We start from the raw sequence: 20,698 nt of genomic DNA on the forward strand, positions 1-20,698 counted from the left end.
GCTAACTAGTACCACAAGCATGCACCACTATGCCCGGCTAATTTTTTAAAAAATTATTATTGTAGAGGCGGGGTCTCGTTATGTTGCCCAGACTGGTCTGTAATTCCTAGCCTCAAAGCGATCCCCCTGTCTCTGCATCCCAAAGTGCTGGAATTTCAGGTGTGAGCCACCACACCCAGCCTGTTATAACTCTTCAGTCTCCTTTAATCTAGAATAGTTCCCCAGTCTATCACTATTATTCAAGATATTCACATTTTTAAAGAGTACTGGCCAGGTGTTCTGTAGTGTCTCCCTGTTTGGCTTTGACTCATGTTTTCTCGTGAAGGGATTTACATTTTTTTCCAGGCAGAAACACTAGTGATGTGATGCTGTGTCCTTCTCAGTGCATCATATGGGGAGAAACATGGTGTCACTTGGTCCCATTATTGATGGTGTTCACTTTGATCAGTGGATTAAGGTGGTATCTACCAGATTTCTTCACTGTAGAGTATTTTTTCCTATGTAAGAAATGGTAATCTGTAGAGAGGGACTTTGAAACTATGTAAATATCCTGTTCCTCTTCAAACTTTTACCCAGTGGTTTCAACACTCATTGATAATTCTTGTCTTAATCAATTACTGTGATAGTTGCAAACTGGTGATTTTCTACTTCTATCATTCCATCTACATTTTTTAGTTGGCATTCTACTGTAAGCAAGAATGTTTCCTTCTCTCTAATTATTATCATGAGTATAAACTAATGTATTCTTAGTTTATTTAATGAGTTATAAACCATTACCCTTATTATTTTTTAAATGTTCAACTTGTCCCAGGTTTGGCCAATGAGAGCCTCTTCAAACCAGCTCCTGGGTCCTTTTGACATGTCTTCATCATTTTTTTTTAACACCTCCTTGCTTTCTGGTATAATAAGATGTTCCAGGCTTATCTTCTACTTTCACTGCCTAGTCTGAAAATCAGCCATTTCACCAAAGAGCTACTCTTTAGTGGGGAATGGTATTTAGAAACAAAGATCTGGGCATCAGATGTGCTCATTCCTACTGGAGTGTAATTGCTTCTAGGCCATTTTGGTAAACAGAGCCAAAGGGGAAAAATAGCAACCTAATTTTGTTTAATTATTATTATAACTATTTTTAACAGAGACAGGGTCTCACTCTGTTGCCCAGGCTGGAGTGCAGTGATGCTATCATAGCTCACTGCAGATTTGAACTCCTGGGCTCAAGTGATCCTTACGCCTCAGCCTCTGGAATAGGCTAGGACTACAGGCCACTATGCTCAGCTAGTATTTTTAAATTCTTTATAGAGAGGGGGTCTCACTATATTACCCAGGCTGGTCTTGATCTCCTGGCCTCAAGTGATCCTCCTACCTTGGCCTCCCAAAGTGCTGGGATTACAAGCTTGAGCCACTGCGACCAGCCCTGTTCAACCATTTTAAATTAAGAATTCGTTACTGGGCCGGGCGTGGTGGCTCAAGCCTGTAATCCCAGCACTTTGGGAGGCCGAGACGGGCGGATCATGAGGCCAGGAGATCGAGACCATCCTGGCTAACATGGTGAAACCCTGTCTCTACTAAAAAATACAAAAAACTAGCCAGGCGAGGTGGCGGGCACCCGTAGTCCCAGCTACTCGGGAGGCTGAGGCAGGAGAATGGCATAAACCCGGGAGGCAGAGCTTGCAGTGAGCTGAGATCCGGCCACTGCACTCCAGCCTGGGCGACAGAGCGAGACTCCGTCTCAAAAAAAAAAAAAGAATTCGTTACTGATACTTCAATTCCAATATAACACCACAAGATTCTTTCTCCTATTCCTTATTTGCATCTCCCTTTTCCCACAGTAAGAACTCAGGCTCTCAACAACATCAATGTCTTTATTCATTTGTTTAAAATTTTGATATAGGCAGGGCATGGTGGCTCATGCCTGTAATCCCAGCACTTTGGGAGGCCAAGGCTGGCAAATTGCTTGAGGTCAGGAGTTCAAGACCACCTGGCCAACATGGTGAAACCCCATCTCTACTAAAAAATACAAAAATTAGCCGGGCATGGTGGTGCATGCCTGTAATCCCAGTTACTAGGAAGGCTGAGGCAGGAGAATCGCTTGAACCCAGGAGGCAGAGGTTGCAGCGAGCCAAGATCGCACCACTGCACTCCAGCCTAGGTAACAGAGCACGACCCCATCTCAAAAACAAATAAATAAATAAATAAATAAGATATACCCAGAATAGAGTCGCTACATCCATTCTGCTAATAAAACAATCTACTAAATGGTTCAAGATTTGTTTGCAGTTTTGTTTTTTGACAAAAGGTGTATATTCAAATACTAGGTTCAAAAGTATTTGGATTAGTTTTTTTTTTTTCCTTCAGAGTGATTATATTATTTATTTAAATATAGTTTGGTTCACTTGTTTCTGTTTATATTCAGTTCTAGGATCCCTTCCATTCTTGTTCGTTTAATTCTGTTTTTAAATATGTAAAGGTAAACATTGTCACAAAATTAAAATCCATACAAAAAGCATATAGAATGCTTCACAGATGTGTCATCCTTGTGTAGGAGTCAAGCCAATTTTCTCTGTATTCCATGTTTTTGTAAATATGCTGTCAAAGCAAGCACACCTCTAGTTCATTCTTCAACTTATTTAATTCTTTTTTTTTTTTTTTTTTTTTTTTTTGAGACGGAGTCTCGCGCTGTGTCACCCAGGCTGGAGTGCAGTGGCGCGATCTCGGCTCACTGCAAGCTCCGCCTCCCAGGTTCACGCCATTCTCCTGCCTCAGCCTCCGAGTAGCTGGGACTACAGGCGCCCGCCACCTCGCCCGGCTAGTTTTTTGTATTTTTAGTAGAGACGGGGTTTCACCATGTTAGCCAGGATGGTCTCGATCTCCTGACCTCGTGATCCACCCGCCTCGGCCTCCCAAAGTGCTGGGATTACAGGCTTGAGCCACCGCGCCCGGCCTAACTTATTTAATTCTTACTTAGACCACCCACTTCACTGACCCTACTCCTGCCAAGATCATCAGTGACCAATATTTTCCTTAGTCTTATTTGACCTTTCCTCTCAATTGACCGCTCCAATTTTCTTGAAACCCTCTCCTCTCTTGGTTTTTGTGATACCACATTCTTCTGGTTTACTCTCTCTTCTCAGGTCTTTCCTCACTCTCCTTGTCTATTCCACCACCCTAAAATCCTCCAGACTCTTCTTAGCTCTCTTCACTTCTCTCTGCAGACTCTCTTCCTAGATGATCTCAACTATTTCTGTGTCTTCAAATGCTGATCATGCTAATGACTTCCAAATTTATATCTTTATCCCAGACCTCTCTTCTGGTCTCCAAAATGTATAACCCACTGTCTAATAGACGTCCACTTGGATGTCTTAAGACATCTCAGGTTTAACATGTCTAAAATAGAACTCCTAATTTCCCTGCCAAACCTACTTCGCCTTGGCTCCTAATATCTGCAAATGTCCCTTCCATCCCCCTGGTTAATCTAGCCAGAAACCTAGAAGTTATTCTTGATTCTTCCATGTACCTCAACTCCCATGTCTAATCCATCTGCAAAATACGAAAATTTTACCTCCAAAATTATGTCAAATTAGTCAATTTCTCTCTGTGTCTACCACCATCACTTCACTCATCATCTCTTACCCAGGCTACTCGTAAGCCTCATAACTGGCCTCCCCTCACCTTTTCTTTACCCTCTTCCTTTTATGCCCCCACATTCATTCTCCATACACCAGCTACAATGACTTTTCTAAAAACAAAATAATAATACGAGCTTACATTTGTTAGCATCTATTATGTGCCAGGAACTGTTTTATGTATATCTAATCTATACAACAACTCCATGAAGTAAAACCCAAATCTACCTCAATTTTACAGATAAGGAAACTAGGGCACAGAGAGATTAAGAAATTTGCCCCAGGTCACACGGGCTTGGGCACACAGCCAGTAAATGGTAGAACTTAGGTTTGAACTAGGTTGACCTCTTAGCCTTCAAGCTTATCTGCCACACTATGCTAGATAATGTCACTAAATAGCATCAAATATTTGATGACTTCTCACTACACTGGAACTAAATTCCCAACTCCTTACCAAGGCCTGCAGAGGTCTGTGTGACATGTCGTCTTCCTACAACTCCAAACTCATCTCACTCTTCCCTTTCTTTTCCTTTGCTCCATCCACATGGCTTTCACCCCCCAACCCCCATCATCTTCCTTGAACATGATAAACTCTTTCCTGCCAGCATCTTCTATCTCAAGTATTTAAACATCTTCTATCTCAAGTATTCTTCTTTTTTTCTTTTAAATCCCCTATTCTGAGAAACATCAAATACTCTTTTCTCTGATCTTCACACAGCTGGATCCTTCTCATTCTTCAGGTCTCATTTTAATTTTCATTTAATTAAAAAAAAATTTTTTTTTTAAAGCTAGACACCATTAATTAGAATCATGCTATTTCTTAAGGAGGTCCCTCCCTGATATGTTCCATCTTGGCCCCATATTTGTTTTCTTCTTAGCCTTGAAACAATGTGTTAGCTGATTAAAGTGCCTATAATCCCAGCACTTTAGGAGGCCAAGGTGGGCGGATCACGAGGTCAAGAGAGCAAGACCATCCTGGCCAACATTGTGAAACCCCTTCTCTACTTAAAAAAAAAAAAAAAAATTAGCTCGCGTGGTGGTGCATGCCTGTAGTCCCAGCTATTCAGGAGGCTGAGGCAGGAGAATCGCTTGAACCCAGGAGGCGGAGGTTGCAGTGAGCCAAGATAGCACCACTGCACTCCAGTCTGGTGACAGAACAAGACTGTCTCAAAACAAACAAAAAAAATTTGTTGGCCAGGTGTGGTGGCTCATGCCTGTAATCCAGCACTTTGGGAGGTCGAGGTGGGCAAATCACTTGAGGTCAGGAATTCCAGACTAGCCTGGCCAACATGATGAAACCCCGTCTCTACTAAAAATACAAAAATTAGCCAGGTTTGGTGGCGGGCGTCTGTAATCCCAGCTACTTGGAAGGCTGAGGCAGGAGAATTGCTTGAACCCGGGAGGCGGAAGCTGCAGTGAGCCAAGATAGTGCCACTGCACTCCAGTGTAGGCAACAGAACGAGACTCCATCTCAAAAAAAATACAAAAAAAAAAATTACCCAGGCATGGTGGCATGCACCTGCAATCCCAGCTACTCAGGAGGCTGAGGCAGGAGAATTGCTTGAACCTGAGAGGCAGAGGTTGCAGTGAGCTGAAATCATGCTATTGTACTCCAGCCCGGGCAACAAAGTGAGACTCTGTCTCAAAAAAAAAAAAAATTATAATTATTTACTTGTTTGTTTGCTTGTTTGTCTCTCTTCCCCACTAAAATTAAGTGCTGTGAAGGCAGAGGCTGTGTCTTAGTCACTTTCATTATGTTCAGAGACAAACAGTTTCCAGTTCATAGAAGGAACTGTAGAAATATCTGTTGTCTATTCATATATTATCTTTTCTACTTTATAGATCTGTTCATTCATAATTTCTTCTTCTTTATCACTTTGGCTTGTCATCATCCACACTCCTCCTCCCACACATACCCCTACTCAACCTCATGGCCTCTCTTTTTACATCCTGTTAGTCATAGTTTTTATTGCTGCTAATTGCCTCAATCACCTCATGCTGCCTGATTCAAATTCCTGAGAGAGAAATATTGATTTGTCCAACTCCTATTTTAGGAGCCAAGACACATTTGTAGGTCATTGGCAAGCCCATGGGTTGCTTGGCTTTGGGTCATATTCCCAGTCCTAGTCCAGACAGCTGTGTTAGAGAAGGGTGTGGGTGGGGACGGTCAGCACAGTGCTGTCTTTCTGCAAGGATGAGGATGCAGCAGGCTTGGTGACTGATATTTGAGCACAAGTTGTTGCAGCAGAAGCAACAAATAGTTAACCAGGCCTCACTTAGGCTGGGCTCTCTGGGAGGAAGGTCTTCCCAGTAGCTGCTCTCTGGGAGGAAGGTCTCAGGTTATGGTTGAGTCCAGTTTACTCCCCCTCTGGGGAGAATAGTAAACACAAATTGAAACCACTCACATTTACACAGAATTTTTTTTTTTTTTTTTAGACAGGATCTGGCTCTGTCACCCAGGCTGAAGTGCAGTGGCACGATCTCAGGTCACTGCAACCTCCATCTCCCAGGCTCAAGACATCTTCCCACCTCAGCCTCTTGAGTATCTGGGACTACAAGCATGTGCCACCAGGCCAAGCTAGTTTTTGAATTTTTAGTAGAGATGGGGTTTCACCATGTTGCCCAGGCTGGTCTTGAACTCCTGGGCTCAAAGCAGTCCATCCACCTTGGCCTCCCAAAGTGCTGGGATTACAGGCTTAAACCACTGCACCTGGCACATACAGCCTTTCTAAAATTGCAAAAAGAGCATTTTTATCCCTCTGCATTTATACCTTCAGTGAGGTAAAGAATAGTTTCCATTTAACAAATAATAAAACTGAGGCTGGGAAGGTAAAGTGCTATGCTTAAGGTCCCACACACACTAAATAAGAGTCATCATTACATCCCAGATCTCTAGACTCCCCCTCAAGGTCTCCTTTCACTGTACATATCTTGTTGCCCTCATTTCCTTCCTGGGACTTTAATCTTGAATCACAGCCCAAGGATTTTTAAGGGCAACCATTTGAATGGCCAGCGAAAAGTTCTAAAACAGCTTGATGATAATTGAAGTTTCCTATAAGGCAGCACTCTATAGGTAGGTTCTATGGGCTCTGGGCTCCCAGTATAATTATCAAGTGTCAAGAATTTATGGAGTAATTACCATGTGCCAGGCACTCTACTTTACGTATACTCTCTCAATCCAGCCTCACAACATGCATATAAGGTATATGTTATTATAATTCCCACTTTACAGATGAGGACACTGAAACTTAAGAAAGTAGGTCACTGGACCAAAGTTCAAAATCTAGTAAATGCAGTGCTGGAATCCTAACTCAGGTCTGTCTGACTCCAAAGCCCACCTCCCTTTTCATGATCAGCTTGATTTTGTCACTTGATTTATGTGAACTTCCATTTCCTTATCAGTAAAATGGGGATATCAGGGCCTAATTCATGGGACTATTGTAGGTTTACGCACAATCACCTAGAGGGAGAACCTATTTCAGTAAACAGAGCAGATACACACTATCTTTCAGTTTAGTCGGAAATGAAATCCTTCATGTGAGAAAAGAAGCAGAATTATCAACTCCAATTGCCTATAGGAAACAGGAGTTTTCTTGTGAGACTGTAATCCTGGGGCAAGGATTCCTGGTCCAAATACTGAAAACATAAGGCCTGGAGAGAAATAATAGTTTTTCCAAGGAAACAGGTCTATTTCGTGTACCTCAGAGATGAGAAAGAACCTGCATTTAAACTAGTCATAATGCATCAGAATGGAAATTAGTAAATGCTCAATAAAGAGATTTGAATTTGTGTCTGATAAACTTGAGATCTTCTCGTAGGCCAAGGTCTTTTACATATAATCTTGTTAATCCTACCACAACTCTAAGAGGCAGGTCTTCTTACAACCTCCATTTTTCAGGCAAGGACTATGAGGTTCAGAGAGGTTTTTGTTTTGTTTTGTTTTGTTTTGTTTTTTTGAGACTGAGTCTCACTGTGGTCCCCAGGCTGGAGTGCAGTGGCACAATCTCAGCTCACTGCAACCTCCGCCTCCCAGGTTCAATCGATTCTCCTGCCTCAGCCTCCCGCGTACCTGGAACTACAGGTGCCCACTACCACGCTTGGCAATTTTTTTGTATTTTTAGTAGAGATGGGGTTTCACCGTGTTAGCCAGGATGGTCTCAATCTCCTGACCTCGTGATCTGCCCGTCTCTGCCTCCCAAAGTGCTGGGATTACAGGCGTGAGCCACTGCGCGCAGCCTCAGCCTTGAGGCTCAGAGAGTTTAAGTGACCTGACAAAAGTCACACATCTAACTCAAAGCAGAGAAGACACTGGAGCCAAGCTTTCAGCTGTGTTGCAGTCTGGCCAGTCTACTAGTAAGTTATGCTGCCTCAGGACTGTAGACGTCTTTGGATGGAAACTGACTCCTAGGTCAAACATAGTGCTGACTTCTTGCCTATTCATTATTCTCAATAAATGAAAATCAATCCTACGTGCATCAGCACACTTTAGGGAGAATGCTGGCTAGGACAAAACTTCCCTTGCAGCATTATAGATAAATACCAACACCTAAACAAATGTCAGTAATATCATGTGATGAATGCAAGAGTGAGAATAATGACTAAACTTTGCATAGCACTTGATGATTCACAAGGAGCATTCATATCTGTTACCCACTTTGCTCTGCATATCACCCGTTGGAGATAGGTGTTATCATTGCCATTTCACAGATGAAGAAACTGAGGCTCAAAGGAGTTTATTTCATATGAGAGAAGATGTGAAGCTAGCTGTGGTGGCACACACCTGTAATCCCAGCTACTTGGGAGGTTGAGGCAGAAAGATTACTTGAGCTAGGAGTTTGACAGTTCGAAAGTTTGAGTCCAGCCTGGGCAACATAGTAAGACCACATCTCTGAAGAAAAAAAAGAACAATGTGGACATATACCGTTTTACAATCTCTTAGCCTCCATTTCCCCTTCTTTTGGGACTGGCACTCTGTGTTTCCTTTGAAGATCAAATACCCCTTGCTTCAGCAACATTGATTCTATCAACGTGAACACATAACACTTGACTCTTTGAGAATCAAGCTTGGAACTTCTGTGTGGGCTTTCATTCAAACTGTTGAGAGGGAGAAGCTCTCTTAAGCCCATGGGTGTAAGTCTGAATTTAAGGGCTACCACCATAAGAAAAAATAATTACGTATAAATTTTAAACCAGCAGAAGATAATTCAGCCTATTTAATGGAAAGCAGAAATGGAGATTAAAAATAAAAAAGAATGTAGAGTAAATGGAGGATAGAACTGAATCTTAGTATATAATAATAACATTAAATGTAAAAAAGTGAATCTCACCAATTGGATTTTTAAAAATTATATCCAACAGTAAACTAACTTTAAGAGACATACTTTTTTTTTTTTTTTTTTTGAGATGGAGTTTCACTCTGTCACCCAGGCTGGAGTGCAGTGGCCTGATCTCGGCTCACTGCAACATCTACCTCTCAGGCTCAAGCAATTCTCCTGCCTCAGCCTCCCAAGTAGCTGGGATTACAGGTGCCCACCACCACTCCCGGCTAATTTTGTGTAGAGACAGGGTTTTGCCATGTTGGCCAGGCTTGTCTCAAACTCCTGACCTCAAGTGATCTGCCCACCTTGGCCTCCCAATGTGCTGGGATGACAGGCGTGAGCCACCTCATCCAACTCAGAGGCATATTTAAAGAGATAGATTAAAAATAAAATGAAAGATAAACCAGGCAAATGTGAACTGGGTTGCGATCTTAGTATCTGTCAAAGAGGAATTTTAGTTTCAAAACATGAGATGAAAAGTCATTATTTTTTCTTAAAAGGAACAACAGACAAATACATAGATACAACAGGCAAAACACACAGATGCACCTAATCATACAGTCTTAAAATATACAGAACTCAGCCTGGACAAACATGGTGAAGCCCTATCCCTACTAAAAATAAAAAAATAAAAAATAAATGAAAAATTTGTCCAGGCTTGGTGGCATATACTTATAGTCCCAGCTACAGTCCCAGCTGTTTCAAAAAATAAAAAACATACAGAACTGAGCCAGGTACAGTGGCTCACACCTATAATCCCAGTGCTTTGGGAGGCCGAGGTGAGAGGATAATTTAAGGCCATGAGTTCAAGACAAGCACCACAGCAAGACCACATTTCTATAAAAATAAAAATTAAAATTAACCCGCATGGTGGCACTATTCTGTAGTCCTAGCTACTCAGGAGGCTGAGGTGGAAGGATCGCTTGATCCTGGGAGTTTGAGGCCACAGTGAGCCATGATCATGCCACTGCACTCCAGCTACACACACACAAACACATACACACAAAACAACTGCAGAGAAAGATCGAGAGATGCATAATTCTAGTTGAAGACTTCAACATCCCTCTCTCAGAAACTGATATATCAAGGCTTGAATAGTATAAGTACCATACGTCAACAATTCTACATCCAAAAGAGTAGACTCTAGGAGGGTTAAAAACATAATAAATTTGAAAAGCTAACAAAGAAAAATATGAGATAATTATAGTTTGTGATTGAAAAGGAAAGGCAAAACTTCAAATGCACAAACTGTAAGACAATATTTTTTGAGACAGGGTCTCACTTTGTCACCCAGACTGGAGTGCAGTGGTGCAATCTCAGCTCACTGCAGCCTCTACCTCCTGGGCTCAAGCGATCCTCCCACCTCAGCCCCCCAAGTAGCTGGGACTACAGGTATAAGCCACCATGCTCGGCTAATTTTTTGTGTTTATGGGGTTTCGCCGTGTTGCCCAGGTTGGTTTCAAACTCCTAAGCTCAAGTGATCTGCCCACCTTGGCCTCCAAAAGTGCTAGGATTACAGGTGGGAGCCACCACATCAGGCCTGTAAGACAAAAATATTCATGAATATAATGACATTAAGATTAAGAATTTCTGTTCAACAAAGAACATTGTTTAACAAAATAACTAGATAAGAGACAACGTGGCCAGGCGCAGTGGCTCACGCCTGTAATCCCAGCACTTGGGGAGGCCGAGGCGGGCAGATCATGAGGTCTGGAGTTGGAGACCATCCTGGCCAACACGATGAAACCCTGTCTCTACTAAAAATACAAAAAATTAGCCGGGCATGGTGGCAGGCGCCTGTAGTTCCAGCTACTAGGGAGGCTGAGGCAGGAGAATGGTGTGAACCCGCGAGGCAGAGCTTGCAGTGAGCTGAGATCACGCCACTGCATTCCAGCCTGGGTGACAGAGAGAGACTGTGTCTCAAAAAAAAAAAAAAAGGCACAACATAACTAGATAAAAGAATGGAAGAATATGTTCGAAATATGCAACACACATAACTCTGGTAAATAAATAAGAGGGCAGCAACCCTTAGGAAAAAATAAAAGCAAAACATACAAATAGTTGGCATGAACATTATCACCAAAAAAAGGCAGAAAAAAACATAAACAGAGAGGAATTCCAAAAATCAAAAGGCATATGAAGAGATGCCCAAAGTACCACAGAAATGCTAATTAAATCAGCAACGTTCTATCCTTTTACATCTACTAAGCTACAGAAATTAGAATGCTTGATAATGCCAGCTGGGGGAGTTGTGGGGATGCTGGAACTCTGGTGGGAGTATGGACTGGTACAGCCATTGTGGAGCGCAATCTGACATGAAGCATGCAAATTCAGAACTCATACACTCTATGAGCTTGTAGTTAGACTCCTGGGATATATCCCAAAGAAATTCTTATGCAGGCACATAGGGGTTCTGCAATAAAATATTTATTGTGTGCTATTTATGGTGGTAGGGATTCAAAGACAACCTGGTTATCGTATGGAGAGGAGATAGCTACAATGTGGTAGATGTTGTATTGTAAAATATTATGCAACAATCAAAAGCAATGGATTAGATGCACACACAGCAAGACGAATGCATTTGAAAACAGTGCTCAGTGAAAAATATGAAGAAACAAAATGAGATTAAAATGTTATGCTATTTGCAGAAATTAAAAATCTGTTAATACAAAACAAACATTCACTTTTTGTAGGAACAGATACAAATTAAAATAAGATACACTTTAAATAAAACTTAGTTATCTAAGTGGGGAAGAGAAAGGGAATGAAAGAGAAAAAAATGAACAAATAGGTTGGGCACGGTGGTTCACCTGTGAATCCCAGCACTTTGGGAGGCCAAGGCAGGGGGACCACTTGAGCTGAGGAGTTTGAAACCAGCCTGAGCAACATGGTGAAACTCCATCTCTATTAAAAATGCAAAAACTAGCTGGGCATGGTGTGCAGCTGTAGCTGTAGTCCCAGCTACTTCGGAGTCTGAGGTAGGAGGATCGCCTTGAACCCAAGAGGTCGAAGCTGCAGTGAGCCAAGATTGCACTACTACACTCCAGCTTGGATGACAGAGTGAGATCCTATCTCAAATATATATATATACATAAAATAAAATGAAATTTAGAAGTGACATTGTCACCAACCAAAGATGATAAAGTACTATGTACTAAGTAGTGTGATTAATTAAATCCCCAAAACTGGAAGGAAATACAATAATATTGTATAATATACAATAATAATATTAACTTTCTTCCTAATACATATGTTGACTCCAGATTTCTACGCTGAATACCTATTAATTTGCAAAAATAAATTTACAATCATAATTTTAAAAAATCATCTGGAGGAGTATGGTTCAGTGGTGGAATGGTGGTGTTCAAAAGATGTGCCCTGGAAAGAAACACAAAAAATTTCAGTCTATGTGCAGAATGGATAGAATTATGCATGCATTTTCTTCTTGTTAAAATTATCATTTTCTTTTGTTTGATTTGGGTTTTTTAAAATTTTTATTTTTTATAGAGATAGAGTCTTGCTGTGTTGCCCAAGTTGATCTTGAACTTCTGGGCTCAAGTGGTCCTCCTGCCTTGGCCTCTTAAAGTGCTGAGATTACATGTGTGAGCCAACACACCGGGCCTGGTTTTTATTTTTATTTTTATTTTTTTGAGACAAGGTCTTGCTCTGTTGCACAGGCTGGAGTGCAGTGGCATCATCTCAGCTCACTGAAGCCTCTATCTCCTGGACTCAAGCAATCCTCTAACCTCAGGGTAACTGGGACTACAAGCATGCACCATGATGCCCAGGTAATTTTTAATTTTTTCATGGAGATGGAGTTCTACTATGTTGCCCAGGCTGGTCCGGAACTCCAAGACTCAGGTGATCCTCCTGCCTTGACCTCCCTGAGTCCTGGGATTACAAGTGTGGGCCACCATGCCTGGCATACCATAATGTCTGAAACAGTGTATGCACAATCAATCAAAATAAAAGGCAAAAGAAAATTTATCAAAGGTAAGAGCAGTAGGTTTAAAAAATATTCAAATGAATCCTTACTGTAAACAAGGATTACAAAATCCTGCCTAAAAATATCTTCATCCGGTGATACTGAAAACATGTAACAATTGGTAGAGCATACACCTGAGCAATAGAGCAGACATTTATAGTAAACAATGCCAATATCAGACTGGCATCCCTAAAATATAAATCACCAGCCACACCGGTCCTCCAGCCCCCAAAACAAAATATTTAGACTCAGCCCCTGAAGCTTAGCTCTTTTTCACAACAGGAAGACTCTTAGGCTGTAGAAATAGGTATAAAGTCAAGTTTTCCAAACCAGAATAAAGATTGTAAGGTCTAGAAACCACACCAGGCACCAGTCTACAGGGAGGAAGGAAGAAGTTCTTGCTGCTCCTCCCTGACCTCACCACCCTACTTCCTGTCATCTGGTGCTCTGCTCTTTGACTCTGAAATCTGGTCCACACGTCCCCTTCTCCTTTGGGCAGACTCGTGCACCCTTTTTTGTTTTTAACCTCCCCAAAAGATGCACACTCATGCATTCGTTAAGATCTGCCTCAAAAGTCACTTCCTTCATGAAGTCTTTTCTCAAACCACCAAAACCACCAGGCAGAAATGTGTTCATTTATTCAACTAATTTTTACTGAGCACCTACTATGTTCCAGATTCTGCACCTCCTATGTTCCAGAGCCCGGGCTTATCATTTACTGAACTGTATGACAGCCATGTCTGTGGGTCTGACTCCATGGCTGTTGGATATAGTCATTTAAAAATACACTTGAAGGCCAGGTGCACTGGCCTACACCTGTAATCCCAGCACTTTGGGAGGCTGAGATGGGCAGATCACTTGAGGTCAGGAGTTAGGGACTAGCCTGGCCAACATGACGAAACACTGTCTCTACTAAAAATACAAAAATTAGCCAGATGTGGTGGCACACGCATGTAGTCCCACACTACTCAGGAGGTTGAGGCAGGAGGATGGCTTGAACCCTGGAGGCGGAGGTGGCAGTAAGCCAAGATTGTGCCACTGAACTCCAGCCTGGGCAACAGAGCAAGAATCTGTCTCAAAACAAAACAAAAAGCACTTAAAAAGACATTTTTTTTTCCACATGGAATGTTGCCTACTTTATGTATTCAATAGTAATAGATATTCACTCACTCATTCCACAGCCTGGTGCAGTGGAAGGATAAACTGTTTTCTTTTATAGTGCTTTGAGTTATTGTTTTATGGAAGTATAAACTTCAAAACCAGACAAACTCGAGACACTGGTCCTGTCCCTTACTAGCTGTTTAACCTTGAGCAAGTGACTTACCCACTCTGAGCAGTTTCCACATCTGTAAAATGAAGATAAGAATGGTATCCTCTACAATGGCTGCTATGAGGATTAGATGAGCACATTGTAGAAGCTCCACGAATTTAAGGCAAAGTGCTTTCTAATCTATAAAGAGCTACAAGAATGTGCGTGATGATGTGTGAGCAGGTAGTACAGAAAAAAATAAATATGAGACTAGCAAACTTGCAAACAAGTGACAATTATTTAAAAGTTAGGGTACAAAACAGCACAAAAGCAAATGGATTTTCACAAAGTACTTTTTCTTATGTTAGGAGGAAATCTAGTTGTTAAGTGCTTGATACATCTGCAAGAGGAAAACAACATCTGTCCACAAGTATAACCATCAGCACTGCTCAGTAAATACTAATACGTACGTTTGTTTATTTTTTATTTTATTTTTATTTTTTTCCCAGGCTGGAGCACAATGGCGCAATCTCGGCTCACCTCGCCTCCCAGGTTCAAGCAATGCTCCTGCCTCAGCCTCCTAAGTAGCGGAATTACAGGTGCCCACCACCAACCCCAGCTAGTTTTTTGTATTTTTAGTGGAGATGGGGTTTCACCATGTTAGCCAGGCTGGTCTCAAACTCCTGACCTCAGGAGATCCACCCACCTCAGCCTCCCAAAGTGCTGGGATTACAGGCGTGAGCCACTGTGCCTGGCCCCATACATTTAAACAAAATAAAATCCTTGGGTGTCCTGGGATAAATTGAAAGTGAGGATTAAGTTTATACAGAAGTTTATTTACTGATAACTAATTTCATAAACTCCATAATAATGACAGTAGTGATAGCAACCATTTTTTGACTACATATTTGTATCAGGCACTTTATATACATTAGTTCATTTAATCCCTACAACCTCATAAAAGAGAAATGATCACTCCCTTTCCACTAATAAGGAAATAGAAGCCCCAAGAGGCAGTGTGACTTTCCCCAAGTCTCACAGAGCAAAGGGAGTGGGATGGAAATACAAATCCAAAGTTTATTTCAAAAAAGTAAGTTATTTTGCTCCCCAATTTGTACCAACCTCATAAATATTTCTCCTCCTAACATTTGCCTCTACAATCCCAGTTACAGTTCATCCTTCTGGTCAACAAGGACTCTTTCATTTTTATCCAGAAACGCTCTGTCAGCATCATGTTCCTGCATCTGCCTGTCATTTCCTGGCTCTGCAGTGGGATCCAATTCATTTCCCTTTTCTTCAGTTCCCCAAATGCCATCTTCCTCTTCTTCCTCCATTTCCTTTTTCTCCTTGGCCTCTTCTGACTGCTTTCTTTTTCCAGTTTCTTCATACAGTTCTCTCCATTGCTTCTCTTAGGTCCTGTTTAGAATGTGGAATTTCAAAATAATTTACCGATAGTATAAACAAAGTTAACCGACTTTAGAAATATCTGACATCTTCCCATAATCATTTATTTATTTATTTATTTATTTATTTATTTATTTATTTATTTTTTGAGATGGGGTCTCACTCTGTCATCCAAGCTGGAATGCAATGGTGCCATCTTGGTTCATTGCAACCTCTACGTCCTGGGCTCAAGCGGTCCTCCCACCTCAGCCTCCTGAGTAGCTGGGACCACAGGCACACGCCACTACAAGTGGCTAATTTTATTTTTGTATTTTTCATAGGGATGGGGGTTGGCTATGTTGCCTAGGCTGGTCTTGAACTCCTAAGCTCAGGAGATCCACCCACCTCAGCCTTCCAGAGTGCTGGGATTACAGGCACGAGACACCGTGCTCAGCCTTCCAACAGTGTTAAGATTTCTGGGATAGTGTTTATTTATATACAAAGTTTCAGCATGTGTAGGGTGAATAGAAACGTGTATGTGTGTGTGTAGTTTGTTCATAAATAAAATTGGTTCCAGTTTAGCAAACATTTATTGAATGCCTACTGCATTGATAACCACAGTGCTATAATAGGCAATCTACACATATTATTTACATTCCTCACAGCAAAGTATGAGGTGTGTTACTTGTTTTACTTTCTAGATGAGGGATCTGAGATTCAGACTTCCTTACACTTTTCTTGTCGATCTCCCCAAACTGAAAGTAAGCCCCATGAAGGTAGAAACTTCTCTGTTTTATTTCACTGCTATAACCCCAGCATTTAAAACAGTGCTTTGAACAGGTACTCAAGTACTTGTCAAGTGAATGTATGGTTTAATAATAATAACTACCATGTATTGAGCACTTACTATATACCAGGAACTTATAAGATAGAGGCTATCATTATTCTCCATTTATAGATGAAGAGCGGTTAAATAACTTGCCTAAGTTCATACAGCTACTAAATAATGCAGCCTGGATTTGAACTCAAGCAGTCTAGCTCCAAAATTCAAACTCTTAACCAATATGAAAAAGTACCTTCACAAAACAATTTTAGATATAATCCTAAAGTAAAACAAGACAAAAGCAGACTAAAACGTATTACAAGGTCAAATAATTTTTCCCAGAATGACTGTTTCAATTTTTTTTTAGACGGTGGCTCACGCTGTAGCCCAGATTGGAGTGCAGTGGCCCCATCTCAGCTCACTGCAACCTCCACCTCCCAGGTTCAAGTGATTCTCCTGTCTCAGTCTCCTGAGTAGCTGGGATTACAGGCGCCCGCCACCGTGCCTGGCTAATTTTTGTACTTTTAGTAGAGATGGGATTTGACCATGTTGGCCAGGCTGGTCTTGAACTCCTGACCTCAAATGATCCACCCACCTCAGCCTCCCAAAGTGCTAGGATTATAGTCGTGGACTACCACACCTGGTCTTTCTATTTTTTTTTTTTTTTTAAGGAAATATTAAGTATCAAAGTTCTTTAAAAAACAAACAAGCAAATTTTTTTGGGGCCTGTGTTTTTGCGGGTGCTCTAAGCATAAGCTTAATCCGCCTATTGAGTAATCAAGTATTGGCCACAACCTGCTTTTGAATGGACCTTCCTGCAGAACCAGGATATCTGGATAGAGCTTGTCAGGGTCATGAGACCATTGCCCCAAGTATCACTCCACCCATAAAATAGTTCTAGGAGGCCGGGGAAGCCGGTAAACAGCACTCATCACCTTGCTTCTTTCTTGTAGCCGTCCATCAGAAAATAAGCTTAGGCCTATTTTCTGTAATCCCAACACTTTGGGAGGCTGGGGCACGTGGATTGCTTGAGCCCAGGAGTTCAAGATCAGCCTGGACAACACGGCAAGATCCCGTCTCTACAAAAACGTTAAAAAAAAAATTAACCCGGCATGGTGGCGTGCATCTGTAGTCCCAGCTACTTGGGAGGCTGAGGCAGGAGGATCGCTTGAGCCCCGGGGATTGAGTCTGTAGTGAGCTGTATTCTCACCACCATACCCCGGCCTGGGCCAAGAAGCAAGACTGTGTCTCAATGACAACAAAAACCAAAACAACAAAGAAAAAGAAAATGAGCTCAGTAGCTCCCTTCTAGATCAATGCACTAGAGTAGGTAGTCTGAAACACAAAAGGAGCATGAGAGGCCAGGAGTTTGAAACCAGCCTGGGCAACAGAGCAAGATCCCATCTCTTAAAAAAAAAATTTTTTTTTTGAGATAGAGTTTCGCTCTTGTTGCCCAGGCTGGAGTGCAATGGCGCATCTCGGCTCACTGCAACCTCCGCCTCCTGGGTTCAAGTGATTCTGCTGCCTTAGCCTCCCGAGTAGCTGGGATTACAGGCATCTGCCACCACACCTGGCTAATTTTGTATTTGTAGTAGAGACGGGGATTTCTCCTTGTTGTTCAGGCTGGTCTCAAACTCCAGACCTCAGGTGATCCACCCGCCTCGGCCTCCCAAAGTGTTGGGATTACAGGCGTGAGCCACCGCGCCTGGCCAAAAAAAAAAAAAATTGTTTTTAAGTTAGCTGGGTGTGGTGGCACACTTCTGCACTTCTGTAGTCCTAGCTACTCAAGAGCCTAAGGTGGGAAGATTGCTTGAGCCCAGGAGTTTGAAGCAGCAGTGAGTCACAATCACACCACTGCACTCTGTGCAGACAGAGCAAGACTCTGTCTCTTACAAATATAGATATAAATATAAATACTTATATATACACACACAGAGGCAGACAGAGAGAGAAACTGCAGGGAAAAATAGATGCATAATTGTAGCTGAAGACTTGAACATCCTCCTCTCAGAAACTGATACATTAAGGCTTGGATAGTATAATTACCATATTTCAACAATTCTGTATCCTATACAAGAGTAGACTCTAGGTGGTTAAAAATATAATAAACATGAAAAGTAAAATTATAAAGAAAATATAAGAGACTCTTATAGTTTGTGAATCAACAGGGAAGGCAAAACTTCAACAAGTCAAAGGCTGCGGATGACTTTGGGTACTTTATACTCTGAATTTCAGTTCCTACATCTGAAAAATGGAAGTAATAATATCTGTCTTGCTGGGTTGTTTTAGGGCTAAGTGCAATAGTATTTGGAAAGTGCTGACAGAGCCACAAGTACAAAATTATAGATGTCCAGTGAACATGAGTTCTTTCTCCTACCTCTCAGGGCCAAGTGACCAAAAATGAGACAAAGACTATGCGGCTGATTTTTGAAATGCAAAGAACAGTGAACAACTGAGGAGTCAGACATCTGGAATGCAGAGTGGGGGAATACCTTACTTTTCTTATTCCCTGGGTCTTATTTCCAACTTTTTGAGCAAACTCTTCATTTGTAAGAAGGAAATTGTTAAAGATGCTGCCCAGTTTTACCTGCTGAAGTGAAAACAACAGGATTATTAAAACTAGGTACCTAAATGTCGAAGGGCTTAAAAAGCACCCGGAGACCCTTGCTAAATGCATATTCCCAGGCTACTGGCCCAGAGGTTATAATCAATAATTAACTGTTATTAATAACTCAGGAAATACAAGGGTTATTAATAACACAGAGGGTCCAAAATCCTGTACTGCCCTAGCTGATCTGCTCTGGAACAAAGTTAATTTAGTTTCCCAAGATTCTGTGCTCCTTATGCCTCTGAACACTATTTTAAAAGGTTGTGAAGTAAATTTTATCACTCTGCTAGCCTCCAAATTGGTGCCCACTGGCTCTTGCCCCAGCTCAGATTGATAGTGCCTACTTCTGATGATACTTACATAGAGACGCCTTTAAAAAGGTGGCCAGGCGCAGTGGCTCACGCCTGTAATCCCAGAACTTTGGGAGGCTGAGGTGGGCGGATCACGAGGTCAGGATTTCGAGACCAGCCTGGCCAACATGGCGAAACCCTGTCTCTACTAAAAATTACAAAAATTAGCTGGGCATGGTGGCGCATGCCTGTAATCCCAGTTACTTGTGAGGCTGAGGCAGGAGAATCACTTGAACCAGGGAGTTGGAGGTTGTGGTGAGCTGAGATAGCACCATTGCACTCCAGCCTGGGCAACAAAAAAGTTTCTCTCCTTAATCAGAAAAACTGAAAGACCATAGGAAAAAGAAAAGTTTCAACAAGAAGTGCAAGCAGAATTTAGATTCCTTTTTTATTTTTAGTTTTTGAGAGGGAGTCTCGCTCTGTTGCCCAGGCTGGAGTGCAGTGGCATGATCCTGGCTCACTGCAACCTCCACTTCCTTGGTTCAGGTGATTCTCTTGCCTCAGCTTCCTGAGTATCTGAGATTACAGGCATGTGCCACCACGCCCGGCTAATTTTTTTTTTTTTTGTATTTTAGTAGAGACAGGGTTTCACCATGTTGGTCAGGCTGGTTTTGAACTCCTGACCTCAAATGATCCGCCCGCCTCTGCCTCCCAAAGTGCTGGGATTGCAGGTGTAAGCCACTGCGCCCAGCCAGATTCTATACAATGTAGATCGTGTACTATAGTTCTCTATTTTTTTTTTTTTTTTTTTTGAGACTGAGTCTGGCTCTGTCGCCCAGGCTGGAGTGCGGTGGCCGGATCTCAGCTCACTGCAAGCTCCGCCTCCCGGGTTCACGCCATTCTCCTGCCTCAGCCTCCCGAGTAGCTGGGACCACAGGTGCCCGCCACTTCGCCCGGCTAGTTTTTTTGTATTTTTTAGTAGAGACGGGGTTTCACCGTGTTAGCCAGGATGGTCTCGATCTCCTGACCTCGTGATCCGCCTGTCTCGGCCTCCCAAAGTGCTGGGATTACAGGCTTGAGCCACCGCGCCCGGCCAGTTCTCTATTTTTTAATAACATTTTTAGTATTTGCAATGAAAGGAAAAGATTAATGAAATCCACCGTATGTAATGTTTTCCGTGTTTACTGAATGAGAAAGGAACTGAATACAAAGAACACAAGCCATGGAGTCAGACCAGCTGAACCGCATACTGGCTGTGTGATATCGGGCAAGTTTGCTCAATCCCTCTGAGCCTAGTCCCCATAAGTAAAGTAGGGAAAATAATAACTCCCTGAGAGTAGTTTCATGAGAATTAGAGATAATATATGTCAAGCACAGTGTCTAGCAGTTAATAGTCACACAATAGACACTAGTGGTTAT

General features: G+C 42.0%; 1 pseudogene; it reads right to left on the minus strand.

The window, feature by feature from the left end:
• Positions 1-2,501: 2,501 nt before the first annotated feature.
• LOC116272077 lies at positions 2,502-2,602 on the minus strand (annotated as a pseudogene).
• Positions 2,603-20,698: the final 18,096 nt, after the last annotated feature.

This window comes from Papio anubis, chromosome 1 (genome assembly GCF_008728515.1).
Source record: "Papio anubis isolate 15944 chromosome 1, Panubis1.0, whole genome shotgun sequence".
Classification (NCBI taxonomy): domain Eukaryota; kingdom Metazoa; phylum Chordata; class Mammalia; order Primates; family Cercopithecidae; genus Papio; species Papio anubis.